Genomic DNA, 13271 nt, shown 5'->3' with positions numbered 1-13271 from the left:
AATTTGATAAATTTATCTGGTAATTTATGTAATTCAGCAATATGGAATTGTATCATGTTATTTGGTGCCACAAAATGCTAGGGAATGCCACCTCAAGAGCTCTGGATGAAACATTTAATATGTCTTGGTTGGTTTGACTCCCATTATCAGTAGATAGTGGGGCTAAAGTAGGTAACTGTATCATATGTTTTCCACCTATAAACTTTTGTGGTAATAGAATGTGAAATCTGGGAAGCATCTCATTTTCCAGAATTCTGCACTAGAAACTCAGCAGTTTCACTCTGCTTCTTGTGTTGTGGCAAACTTTGGTTCCCATAGTTCAGGGAGAACCTTTACTTTTTTGATATCCCAGGATTCAAAAAAAAAAAAAAAAAAGAGAGAGAGAGAGAGATAAAAGGCACTGGGGAAAAGAATAGCTTAGTGCAGAAAAGGGAAAACTTCTTTACTGTTCCTGAAGCCCTACAAAGTCACATCCTCTTAATCAGGCTATTTCATGTAAAATCCAGGTGGTAAAGATGGAAGACTTATGTTATGCCTGTGTCTTTTTATTTCTCTGTTTCTGCCAGTCAGATAGCATAAACATTTATGTCAGATAGCAAAGAGTGGATGGGAATAAAAGCACAAAATGGAGAAGCGGCCTTTTTAAAATTTTGGAAAATTCTTCCATTCACTCAGACAGAAATGAGCAGACTTGACAAAAATTTCAATGATAAAATGATGAGTACCTTATAATTATAATAATTATGTATAATGATAAAATTAAAGTAAGCACAAAATACTTTTATCATTAAAGTGGTGATAGTTAACCTGAATCAAGTGAAAAAATCAGGGAAAATGTTCTTTTTATTGAATAAAATAATAATTATTCATATTACTTTTATTAAAGGTCAAAGAAGGAAATAATACATACAAAAGTGAAAAAATACAGCTATCAGAAAATATATGTCATAGTACATCTTCTGCTGCTGCTGACAGATTAACCCAACAAAGAAAGATTGGGAAAACATATCCTCAGCAATTTCCCAAGAAACTGAAGGAAGAGCATGATAGGTAAGTAAGCCTATAGCAGTGTGTTTGTTTTGTTTTGTTTTGTTTTGTTTTGTTTGGGGTTTTTTTTTTTTTTTTGAGATGGAGTTTCTCTCTTGTTGCCCAAGCTGGAGTGCAATGGTGTGTTCTCGCCTCACTGCAACCTCTGCCTACTGGGTTCAAGTGATTCTCCTGACTCAGCCTCCCTAGTAGCTGAGATTACAGGCATGTACCACCATGCCTGGCTAATATTTTGCGTTTTTAGCAGAAATGAGGTTTCACCATGTTAACCAGGCTGGTCTGGAACTCCTGACCTCAGGTGTTCTGCCAATCTCAGCCTCCCAAAGTGCTGGGTTTACAGGAGTGAGCCACTGTGCCTGGCCACCTATAGCAGTATTTCACAGGAGATAATTGTCATTGTGCTATAAACTAATTCAAAATTGGACTAATATTCCTTATGATTAACAAGTTTTATATTTTTACCAGGGATATTTAGCCCTGCCTGGTAATCAGAAAAATGTAAATTAACATAAAATAAGATATATTTTGTAAAGTCATGCTGATATTTAAAAAGTAATTACTCGTGTTGGCAAATGTGAGGAAAAAGGCATTCTCATACACTGTTGGTATATGAAATTGGTAAGTTGGTTCTGAAGGGTAACTTAGTGCTGTGTATCAAAATTTCAAATAACCTGACATCCCTTTAACTCAACAACTCCACTTCTGGGACTAGATTTCCCAGGAAAACATAACTTGTGCAAACATACACACACTTATTAAGGGCATTAATCATATATTACACATAATGAACAATAGGCTAATAAATATATAAAATATATGTAATAAGAAGGTGAATTGAAAGTATTAAGAAATAATTATAAAAAGTGTGGGGCAACAGATGTTAGACTCTTTAGCCTAGTTTTGGATGACAGTCATTTGCAGATATAGTTTTTGTGAGAGACATCTTACTCTGTAAATCATTTGGAGAGACACCCGCAATATTTCATAAAGATGAAAATTTATTTCTAGTGAACTTATACACTTGTCAATAAATAGTAACTTTAAAATTTTAGTTGATTGTAAATGACCTTTTCTGATTAGGGAGTAATTATGACTGTGTGATTTGAAAAGGTAATTTTGAACTTGTAACTTTACTGAATTATCTCCAGTATCCTTTTTTATAATATATACTAGAGTGACTAGTAATAAAACCTTTAGCAGAATATTCTTTCCTTACTACTTTTCAAGTATATGCATTATTTTGAAGATGTTGAAGTGAGAAATTAAATATCTGAGAACTGCAAAGGAAAAATAATCCAGAACATAGAAATTTTATTAGGATAATAAACAACATCTGCAGAGGTAGATAACAGGATGAACTCTTTATTTTTTAACAAAATGAATTTTAAGATAAATGTCTTTATCTGCAGATGCACCTTAAAACAAGAAAATGAAGAAAAAACAAATGTTAATATGCTGTACAAAAAAATAGAGAAGATTAGAAAGGAAAGAGAAACAATATAAGAAAGAAGTTGAAGCAAAACAACTTGAACCAACTGTTCAATCACTAGAGATGAAACCAAAGACTGCAAGAAATACTCCAAATCAGGTAAATCAATCTTCGGTAAAAATTCTATATTTTAAACTTTATTTTATCAATGTTACTTATAATATCCACTTGATTTAATATATATTATTTAGGTAAAAAACAAACCAGAAATGTTATCTCATTTTTAAAAATGAGTGATGACACTTACTGGTACAATTATTAATATTTATTATAAATCTTGGCATCCACATAGGATATTATTTTATTACAAAGAGCTTTTGAAAACAATAATATGCCATAATATATACTTAGTGATAACCTATTGATAAAGATTTTGTTCCCAGTAAAATTGTTCCTTGTACTTTCCCCTATTTCATATTGATTACTGTACCTAATATTATAAAGAGGAAACAGAAATTATTGCAATCACAAATAACTCATGATATTCTTAGAAGAGCTCTATAAATTTTATCTTATTTACCACTGGTGTTTTGAAATAAAAGTTTTCTTTCATATGGATATATTTACACCACAGAAGTAACTGTGATCTGTTGGAGAACTAGAAGTAGAGTCAGAAGTCCTGGGGAAAATCCTGTAGCTTGCTTATATTTTTAACCTTTCTTTCTCAAAATTATGGTAACTAGATGAGTTCATCAATGAATGTATATAGGAGTGACTAGTATAATGTCTAGATTTATGATTTAGTAAATGTAATTCTTATAACTGACTATAAAAGTGTTAAAAGAGTCAAATTGAAATAGAATGTTATCAGTGAAACAGAACTGTAATAACTCTGGGAAATTTTATCTGTCCAAATACGTGTGAACTAAGGTTCTTACTATAGGGTGGTGTATGGGTTAGATATCAAAGTGTAAATGCAATTTTTTGATATATTTTAATTTAGTCAAATTTGTTAATGCTTCAATTTATACTTTTGAGTTTGTTGTAATTCAAGGAAAGGCTTTTCCAATTCTGAAATTCTTAAAAATTCTCTGGTGTGCATGTGTGTGTGTGTGTTTACTTTTATAAATTCATTGACTTTAAATAAATTTCTGAACTTTTTGGAATTTATGCTCTATAAGGTTCAAAATTTTGCTTCAACTTTTTCTCCAGTTTGATATCCACTTACAGTAACCTTTTTAGTGCATGGATGTGCAGGTTATTCTTTAACTTCAGAGGTAATCATGATATGTTATTTTATTGAGTACTAGCTAAAACTTTCTTTTGTTTTATTTAGGATTTTCATAATCATGAAGAAGTGAAAGATCTGATGGATGAAAATTGCATTTTGAAGACAGATATTGCTATACTCAGACAGGAAATATGCACAATGAAAAATGACAACCTGGAAAAAGAAAATAAATATCTTAAGGACATTAAAATTGCTAAAGAAACAAATGCTGCCCTTGAAAAGTGTATAAAACTCAATGAGGAAATGATAACAAAAACAGCATTCCGGTATCAACAAGAGCTTTAATGATCTCAAAGCTGAGATACAAGGCTCAATTCTGAACTGTTGAAGGAAAAAGAAAGCAAGAAAAAACTGGAAGCTGAAATTGAATCTTATCAGTCTAGACTGGCTGCTGCTATATAAGTAAACACAGTGAAAATGTGAAAACAGAAAGAAACCTAAAACTTGCTTTAGGGAGAACACAAGATGTTTCTGAACAAGTAAAAATGAGTTCTGATATTTCTGAAGTAGAAGATAAGAATTAGTTTCTTACTGAACAACTTTCTAAAATGCAAATTAAATTCAATAACTTAAAAGATAAGTTCCGGCCGCTGCCGCTGCAGCCTGCTGGGCCGGAGGAAGCGGAGCTGGTGCGGTCCCGGCTCTCTTGCTGGGAAGCAACTGAGGGGGCGGCGCAGCAGGCCCCGGCAGCCAAAGAGGCTGGCAGGTGGCGCCGTGGGGTGGGTGCTCCTGGTGAGAGGAGTCCACTCCATGCGTGCGGGCGGAGGCCGGCCCCCGAGAGCCACCGACATGAAGAAAGACGTGCAGATCCTGGTGGTGGGAGAACCTAGAGTTGGGAAGACATCATTGATTATGTCTCTGGTCAGTGAAGAATTTCCAGAAGACGTTCCTCCCCGGGCAGAAGAAATCACCATTCCAGCTGATGTCACCCCAGAGAGAGTTCCAACACACATTGTAGATTACTCAGAAGCAGAACAGAGTAACGAACAACTTCATCAATAAATATCTCAGGCTAATGTCATCTGTATAGTGTATGCCGTTAACAACAAGCATTCTATTGATAAGGTAACAAGTCGATGGATTCCTCTCATAAATGAAAGAACAGACAAAGACAGCAGGCTGGATGCAGTGGCAGGATCTCGGCTCGCTACAACCTTCACCTCCCAGCTGCCTGCCTTGGCCTCCCAAAGTGCTAAGATTACAGCCTCTGCCCGCCCGCCACCCCGTCTAGGAAGTGAGCAGCGTCTCTGCCTGGCTGCCCCGTCTGGGAAGTGAGGAGTTCCTCTGCCCACCCGCCACCCCATCTGGGATGTGAGGAACGCCTTTGCCCAGCCGCCCCATCTGGGAAGTGAGGAGCGCCTCTGCCCAGCCGCCACCCCGTCTAGGAAGTGAGGAGCGTCTCTGCCTGGCCGCCCATTGTCTGGGATGTGAGGAGCCCCTCTGCCCAGCCACCCTGAATGGGAAGTGAGGAGCGCCTCTGCCTGGCCGCCCCATCTGGGAAGTAAGGAGCACCTCTGCCTGGCCGCCACCCCATTTAGGAAGTGAGGAGCATCTCTGCCTGACCGCCCATCCTCTGGGATGTGAGTAGCACCTCTGCCTGGCTGCTCCATCTGGGATGTGAGGAGCGCCTCTGCCCTGCTGCCCATCGTCTGGGAAGTGAGGAGTGCCTCTGCCTGGCCGCCCCATCTGGGAGGTGAGGAGCGCCTCTGCCTGGCCACCCCGTTTCTGGGAGGAAGTGAGGAGTGCCTCTGCCCGGCTGCCCCGAATGGGAAGTGAGGAGCGCCTCTGCCCGGCTGCCCCATCTGGGATGTGGGGAGCGCCTCTGCCAGGCTGCCCCGTCTGGGAAGTGGGGAGCGCCTCTCTCCAGCCGCCCCATCTGGGAAGTGAGGAGCACCTCTGCCCAGCCACCACCCCATCTAGGAAGTGAGGAGCGCCTCTGCCCGGCCACCCTGTCTGGGATGTGGGGAGCGCCTCTGCCCAGCCGCCCTGTCTGGGAAGTGAGGAGTGCCTCTGCCTGGCCGCCACCCTGTCTAGGAAGTGAGGAGCGCCTCTGCCCAGCCACCCCATCTGGGATGTGGGGAGCGCCTCTGCCAGGCCGCCCCGTCTGGGAGGTGAGGAGCGCCTCTGCCTGGCCTCCCCGTCTGGGAGGTGAGGAGTGCCTCTGCCCAGCTGCCCTTCATCTGGGAGGTGAGGAGCGTCTTTGCCCGGCCACCCCATCTGGGAGGTGAGGAGCACCTCTGCCCGACTGCCCCATCTGGGAATTAAGGAGCGCCTCTGCCCAGCCGCCCATCATCTGGGAAGTGAGGAGCACCTCTGCCTGGCCGCCCCATCTGGGAGGTGAGGAGCGCCTCTGCCTGGCAGCCCCATCTGGGAACTGAGGAGCGCCTCTGCCCGGCTGCCACCCCTTCTGGGAAGTGGGGAGCACCTCTGCCCGGCCGCCCTGTCTGGGAAGTGGGGAGCGCTTCTGCCTGGGCACCCCGTCTGGGATGTGAGGAGTGCCTCTGCCCGGCTGCCCTGTCTGGGATATGAGGAGCGTCTCTGCCCAGCCGCCACCCCATCTGGGAAGTGGGGAGCGCCTCTGCCCAGCCACCCCATGTGGGAAGTGAGGAGCGCCTCTGCCCAGCCACCCCGTCTGGGAAGTGAGGAGCACCTCTGCCTGGCCGCCCTGTCTGGGAGGAAGTGAGGAGCGCCTCTGCCTGGCCACCCCATCTGGGAGGTGAGGAGCGCCTCTGCCCGGCTGCCCCATCTGGGAATTGAGGAGCACCTCTGCCCAACCACCCATTGTCTGGGAAGTGAGGAGCACCTCTGCCCAGCTGCCTGGTCTGGGATGTGAGGAGCGCCTCTGCCCAGCCGCCACCCCGTCTGGGAAGTGGGGAGCACCTCTGCCCGGCCACCACCCCGTCTGGGAGGTGAGGAGTGCCTCTGCCTGGCTGCCCCGTCTGGGAAGTGAGGAGCGCTTCTGCCTGGCCGCCCCATCTGGGAGGAAGTGAGGAGTGCCTCTGCCCAGCCACCCCATCTGGAAGTGAGGAGCACCTCTGCCCAGCCGCCCCGTCTGGGAGGTGAGGAGCGCCTCTGCCCAGCCACCCTGTCCGGGAGGTGAGGAGCGCCTCTGCCCGGCCGCCCCATCTGGGATGTGGGGAGCACCTCTGCCTGGCTGCCCATCATCTGGGAAGTGGGGAGCACCTCTGCCCGGCCGCCCCGTCTGGGAAGTGAGGAGTGCCTCTCCCTGGCCACCCTATCTGGGAAGTGGGGAGCGCCTCTGCCCGGCCACCCCGTCTGGGAAGTGAGGAGCGCCTCTGCCCGGCCGCCCCGTCTGGGAAGTGAGGAGCACCTCTGCCCGGCTGCCCCACCTGGGAAGTGGGGAGCACCTCTGCCCAGCCGCCCATAGTCTGGGAAGTGAGGAGCGCCTCTGCCCGGCCGCCCCGTCTGGGAAGTGAGGAGCACCTCTGCCCGGCCGCCCCATCTGGGAAGTGAGGAGCATCTCTGCCCGGCCACCCATCATCTGGGATGTGAGGAGCGCCTCTGCCCCGCCGCCCTGTCTGGGAAGCGAGGAGCGCCTCTGCCCGGCCACCCCATCTGGGATGTGGGGAGTGCCTCTGCCCGGCTGCCCATCATCTGGGAAGTGGGGAGTGCCTCTGCCCAGCTGCCCCGTCTGGGAGGTGAGGAGTGCCTCTCCCTGGCTACCCTGTCTGGGAAGTGGGGAGCGCCTCTGCCCGGCCGCCCCGTCTGGGAAGTGAGGAGCGCCTCTGCCCAGCCGCCCCATCTGGGATGTGAGGAGCACCTCTGCCTGGCTACCCATAGTCTGGGAAGTGGGGAGTGCCTCTGCCCGGCCACCCCATCTGGGAAGTGGGGAGCGCCTCTGCCCAGCCACCCATAGTCTGGGAAGTGGGGAGCGCCTCTGCCCTGCCACCCCATCTGGGAAGTGAGGAGCGCCTCTGCCCGGCCACCCCATCTGGGAAGTGGGAAGCACCTCTGCCTGGCCGCCCCGTCTGGGAAGTGAGGAGTACCTCTGCCCGGCTGCCCCGTCTGGGAAGTGGGGAGCGTCTCTGCCTGGCCACCCTGTCTGGGAAGCAAGGAGTGCCTCTACCCGGCCTCCCCATCTTGGAGGTGTACCCAACATCTCCGAAGAGACAGCGACCATCGAGAATGGGCCATGATGATGATGGTGGTTTTGTTGCAAAGAAAAGGGGGAAATGTGGGGAAAAGAAAGAGAGATCAGACTGTTACTGTGTCTGTGTAGAAAGAAGTAGACATAGGAGACTCCATTTTGTTCTGTACTTAGAAAAATTCTTCTGCCTTGGGATGCTGTTAATCTATAACCTTACCCCCAACCATGTGCTCTCTGAAACATGTGCTGTGTCAACTCAGGGTTAAATGGATTAAGGGCGGTGCAAGATGTGCTTTGTTAAACAGATGCTTGAAGGCAGCATGCTCATTAGGAGTCATCACCACTCCCTAATCTCAAGTACCCAGGGACACAAACACTGCCTAGGAAAACCAGAGACCTTTGTTCACGTGTTTATCTGCTGACCTTCTCTCCACTATTAGCCTATGACCCTGCCACATCCCCCCCTCCGAGAAACACCCAAGAATGATCAATAAACATTAAAAAAAGGTACAAGAAAAAAAAGATAAGTTCCATAAGACAAGAGATGCTCTCAGAAAAAAGTCATTGGCTTTAGAAACTGTACAAAACGACCTAAGCCAAACACAGCAGCAAATAAAGGAAATGAAAGAGATGTATCAAAGTGCAGAAGCTAAAGTCAGTAAATCCACTGGAAAGTGGAACTGTGTGGAAGAGAGGATATGTCAACTCCAACGTGAAAATCCATGGCTTGAACAGCAACTAGTTGATGTTCATCAGAAAGAGGATCATAAAGAGATAGTAATTAATATCCAAAGAGGCTTTATTGAGAGTAGAAAGACCTCATGCTAGAAGAGAAAAATAAGAAGCTAATGAATGAATATGATCATTTAAAAGAAAGTCTCTTTCAATATAAGAGACAGAAAGCAGAAACAGTAGTAAGTATCAAGGAAGATAAATATTTTCAAACTTCTAGAAAGAAAATTTAAACATTTGGTTCTGGATACATGTTGAACCTAGTTGAATATAAAAATCAGTAGATAAAAAGTGTGTTTACTATACTGTATAATTCCATTTACATGAAGCATCCAGAAAAGAGAAATGTATAGGTACAAAAAGTAGATTAATGTTTGCGAAGGGCTGGGGCTGGAAGCTGGTAGTGACTGCTAATGGGCGTGAGGGATCTTGCAGTGATGGAAATGCTCTAAAGTTGGATTGTAGACATCGCTGCACAGCTCAGAAAATGTACTAAAAATCTTTTAACTTTATGTTAAAACAGATACATTCTATAGTATGTAAATTATATTTCAACAAAGCTTTTTGATTTAAAAAAAAGGAAAAATGTGTTCACTACATCAGCTTAGAAACATACCTTGTTTCCATACAGGTGAGAGATGATTTACTTTGAGAGAAGACATTGTGTCACCTATGACATTTTATTAGGCACAGATTCATATTTTAAGGTAGATAGTCCTGTAGTGCTGAAATAATAATTTTAATGTCTTTATGTTGCCACATGTTAAGACCATGATGAAGGTATAAATGGAAATGTTTACACCTGAAATGAGTATTTTCAAATTAAAATTTAATTAAGTGATTTGCTTCAACACTTAATTCTAGATTTCCCAGATGAACTGAAGTGTATTGCTGTGTCTTGTAATATCTTGCTTTAAGTAGTTTTTTATATATTTTAGTTGGTATAGCTTTATTATTATTCATATTAATTTAACTTAAATCTGAAAATATGTCAGTCTCAAATTACATATTTTAATGACCATGTAATGTTTTAAAGGCACCTACTTGTTATAAAATTATAATTTAGGGTAAATGCGGTAAATTTTAGCAAAACTATATTTGATTTAGTCTTCCCACTGGTATTCATAATTTACTGTGAATATTTTTATTGATAATTAGCTCATAATTTTTATTTCAAGGCTCAATGACTATCATTTGAATATAACTTTGTCCAGTACAAAGATACTGTAGCTGCCTGTGATTTATGAGTTAGGCATTAGATCCACCTTTTCAGACTAAAGCGGGGTAGCAGGCTTCACGTACAGTGGGAATGGAGTAATTACAGGAGGGAGTTGTAGGAGCTTGAAGTCAGAGAGGGAGGTAGAGGCCTGTTTACCTAGGGCCTCAAAGGCCATTGGACTTTTACTTTTATTCTGAGACAGGAATCTGTTGGAAAGATTTGAACAGTTGATTGAATATGTTAGGAACTTTGAGGTTGAGTTGAGCTTCTAAGATGATTGAATGGTGGGATGAATCTGTTGTATTAAGAGAATACCAATTTGGCAGGAGGATAACACATTCTGCATCCCTCACTGAATTCAGTAATAAATAAAAATGTGTACCTGTGATGAAAAGAAGGTGAATTGATGTATGTGAGATAATTTTCAAAGTAGGTATGTTAGAGTTAAATGTTATTAACATAATTTAATAATAAGGCAATTTATAAAATCAGTAACAAAAATATTTTATCAGGTGGTTATGAGACAACTTCAACAAGAAGTGGCTGATTCCCTTAAAAAATTAACTATGTTAGAGTCTCCACTGGAAGGTACATCATGTTGTCATATTAATTTGGATGAGACACAGGCCTCAAAGAAGAAATTATTTCAAGTGGAAAGTCAAGTACGTATGGAATCTAACATGTCGACAGTTATTCTGTAGCTGGTTGAATTATATAACATGTTTTAGGATACTAATTTTGGCAGAAGCTTGATTTTGTACTTTCATTATAATTAATTATTTCCATTTTACTATCTTTATAATGTACTTTTTTAATATTGTGACTTTTGTTTTACCATTTTGAAAAAGGATTGCATACCTTTTCTCTTACAATATGTACCCTTGGAAAAGTTGATAATTATACATCATTCCTCAGAGAAAATTGACTTTTTTCCTGTTAAACATATTTTCAAGTAATTTTTGTATTGCTATGATGAGGCAGGCCAGATTAAATCAGAGGACAATGTTTAATGGAATGTTCCAGAAAATTGTCTTATTTCTTCACTTTTGTGAAAGGACACAGAATCTGTGTCTATTTCACAGATTCTAAGTTAACTTGTATAGAAAGGCCATTATACTATTCTTTGAAATGTACATGTTTTATGTCAATTTACAAACTATTTCAAAAGTTAGGCATTTTCTTGATTTACCTTTTATTTAAAATATACTATAAAAGTATAGAAATATTTAGATCTGATATAGTATGTACATCAAAAATTGAGAGCTGAGAAAATTATCTTGATCCTGCCATTGGATTTTAAAAACAGTTTCACTGAGATATAATTCATGTATCAGACAGGTCAACCATTTAAAATGTGCAACTCAGTATCTGTTAGTATATTCACAGCATTTTCATCACCCTGAAAAGCAATGCCACATCTCCTAGGTATGACTGCAACCTTCCTCCATGTCCCTCCACCTACCCCTGTTGTAGGCAAACACCATCTACTTTTGTCTCCATAGGTTTGTCTGTTCTGCATATTTCATATACATAGAGTTAGACAATACATAGTCCTTTCTGACTGGCTTTTTCACTTAGCTTAATGTTTTCAGAATTCATGCATGTTTTAGCACACATTGGTAGTTTATTTCTTGTTATAGTTAAATGATACTCTATTGCATGGCTATGCTGGTTTTCCATTCATTCATCAGTTAATGGACGTTTAGGTTAGTTTCCTCTTCTAGCTATTATGAAAAATGCTGCTGCAAACATTCACTTAGAGGTTATTATGTGGACACGTGTTTTTATTTCCCTGCCATTGGACTTTATCCTCAGAGTTAATTGGGCAGATTTCAGCACTTGTCTTGCTCATGCTATCCTTTCTGCCTTCTCAGTTTCTGTTCATCTAGCCTCATTCATTCAGACCTGGCAGACAATTTTTTTGTTTTTATGAAGCTTTCTCTGACTGTTCTGACTCTCATTGACCTTATGTGTTAGGAATTGTTGTTCAGTCTGTGCAGAAAAACTTAGTCCTTAATTTTACATGGCTTTTTCTTTTTTATGGAAGATAATTTTGTCTCAGTATAAATTTGCTTAATGGGGGAATAATATATAATATGTATGGCACCTATCCTTGCATAAATTGAAAATATTTTAGCTTAGAAGTTTTTAGCATACAATTAAATATTTTATACCATACCAATTATTTGTTCTTTGAGACCTTGACACAGTAAGGTTTATATTCTAAATGTATTTTTAGCAATTAAATATCAAATCTAAACCAATTAGTCTAATAGAGGGGACTCATTCAATCACATGTTTATGTTTTTCTCTCTATGAAAAAGAATCTAAATTGGCCTTTTTTCACTATGCAGCCATTACTGTATTTCTGGACTGCTCCCAGTTTGTCAGCTGAACAGTTCTGGCTGCAGCTTGTCTGATGACGGATAGCACAGCCCCTCAATCTCAGTGCTCAGCAGAGTGCTTGTGAAGGCAGCATGACAGCAACAGTTGCTCAGAGGGAACAGATTCAGGAGCCTTGGTTTAGCAATAGAGTCAATGGTTTTCAGCTCAGTGTCTTTAGCCTGTCTCTGCTGGTCATGTCAGTTATGTACTATTCCATCCAGGAGCTGCTATTTACATTGTAGTACATACATAGTCATTGCCTACTGAGTCATACACAGAGAAAAGTAAGTTATAAATTATATGCCCCCCATTTGCTGCAACTCTCAGTGGTGAGAAGAATGATTCAGTGCAGCTATAGGAGACTACTTCCATTGGTATGCCACCTGCCTAACATACACAATTTTGTTAAGATATACAATAAAATTATTATGCTACTAGCAAATATTTTATGTAGCTCACTATGTTCCACGTACTCTTGTAAGTGCTTCATGTTAGTCCCCAGTTAAACACCTGGTTGGGGGAGGTGGCTCATGCAAGTAATCCTAGCATTTTGGAAGGCTGAGGCAGGAGGATCGCTTGAGCCCAGGAGTTTGAGATCAGCCACAGCAATATAATGAGAACCTGTCTTTAAAAAATAAATAAATAAATACTTAGAGGCATGGTGGTGCATGCCTGTAGTCCCAGCTACCTTGGGAGTCTGTGGTAGGAGGGTCGCTTGACCTTGGAATATTGAGGCTGCAGTGAGTGTTGATCAAGCCACTACACTCCAGTCTGGGTAACAGAGTGAGACTCTGTCTCATAAATAAAACGTTTTGTATAGATTCCCATAGAAGTGAGTTAGACATCAGGCATAGTGTTATTAGCCACTTTGATGTCTGCCTAGGGAGTAAAACATATAATAAGGGACAGCATTAAACCATCTCAGTCAATAGCCTCTAACTTCTCAAGAAGGTTCTTATCTCCTGAATTTCTAAGCAAGAGACTACCTGGATGAAGACATTTGGTGGACACCGTTTTGAGATGAAGAATCTCAAATGGGAAGAAGGGAGATGTCTACTTG

The 13271-nt window shown here is 42.2% G+C and overlaps 1 pseudogene; it reads left to right on the top strand.

Annotated features, from left to right (window-relative positions):
- Window positions 1–13271, top strand: part of LOC117976756 (putative ankyrin repeat domain-containing protein 20A2) — a 52965-nt pseudogene that overhangs the window by 22237 nt on the left and 17457 nt on the right.

The sequence above is a fragment of the Pan paniscus genome, chromosome 17 (genome assembly GCF_029289425.2).
Source record: "Pan paniscus chromosome 17, NHGRI_mPanPan1-v2.0_pri, whole genome shotgun sequence".
Taxonomy (NCBI): Eukaryota; Metazoa; Chordata; class Mammalia; order Primates; family Hominidae; genus Pan; species Pan paniscus.
The sequence above is the reverse complement of the archived record's forward strand: the minus strand, read 5'-3'. Positions and strand labels throughout refer to the sequence as shown.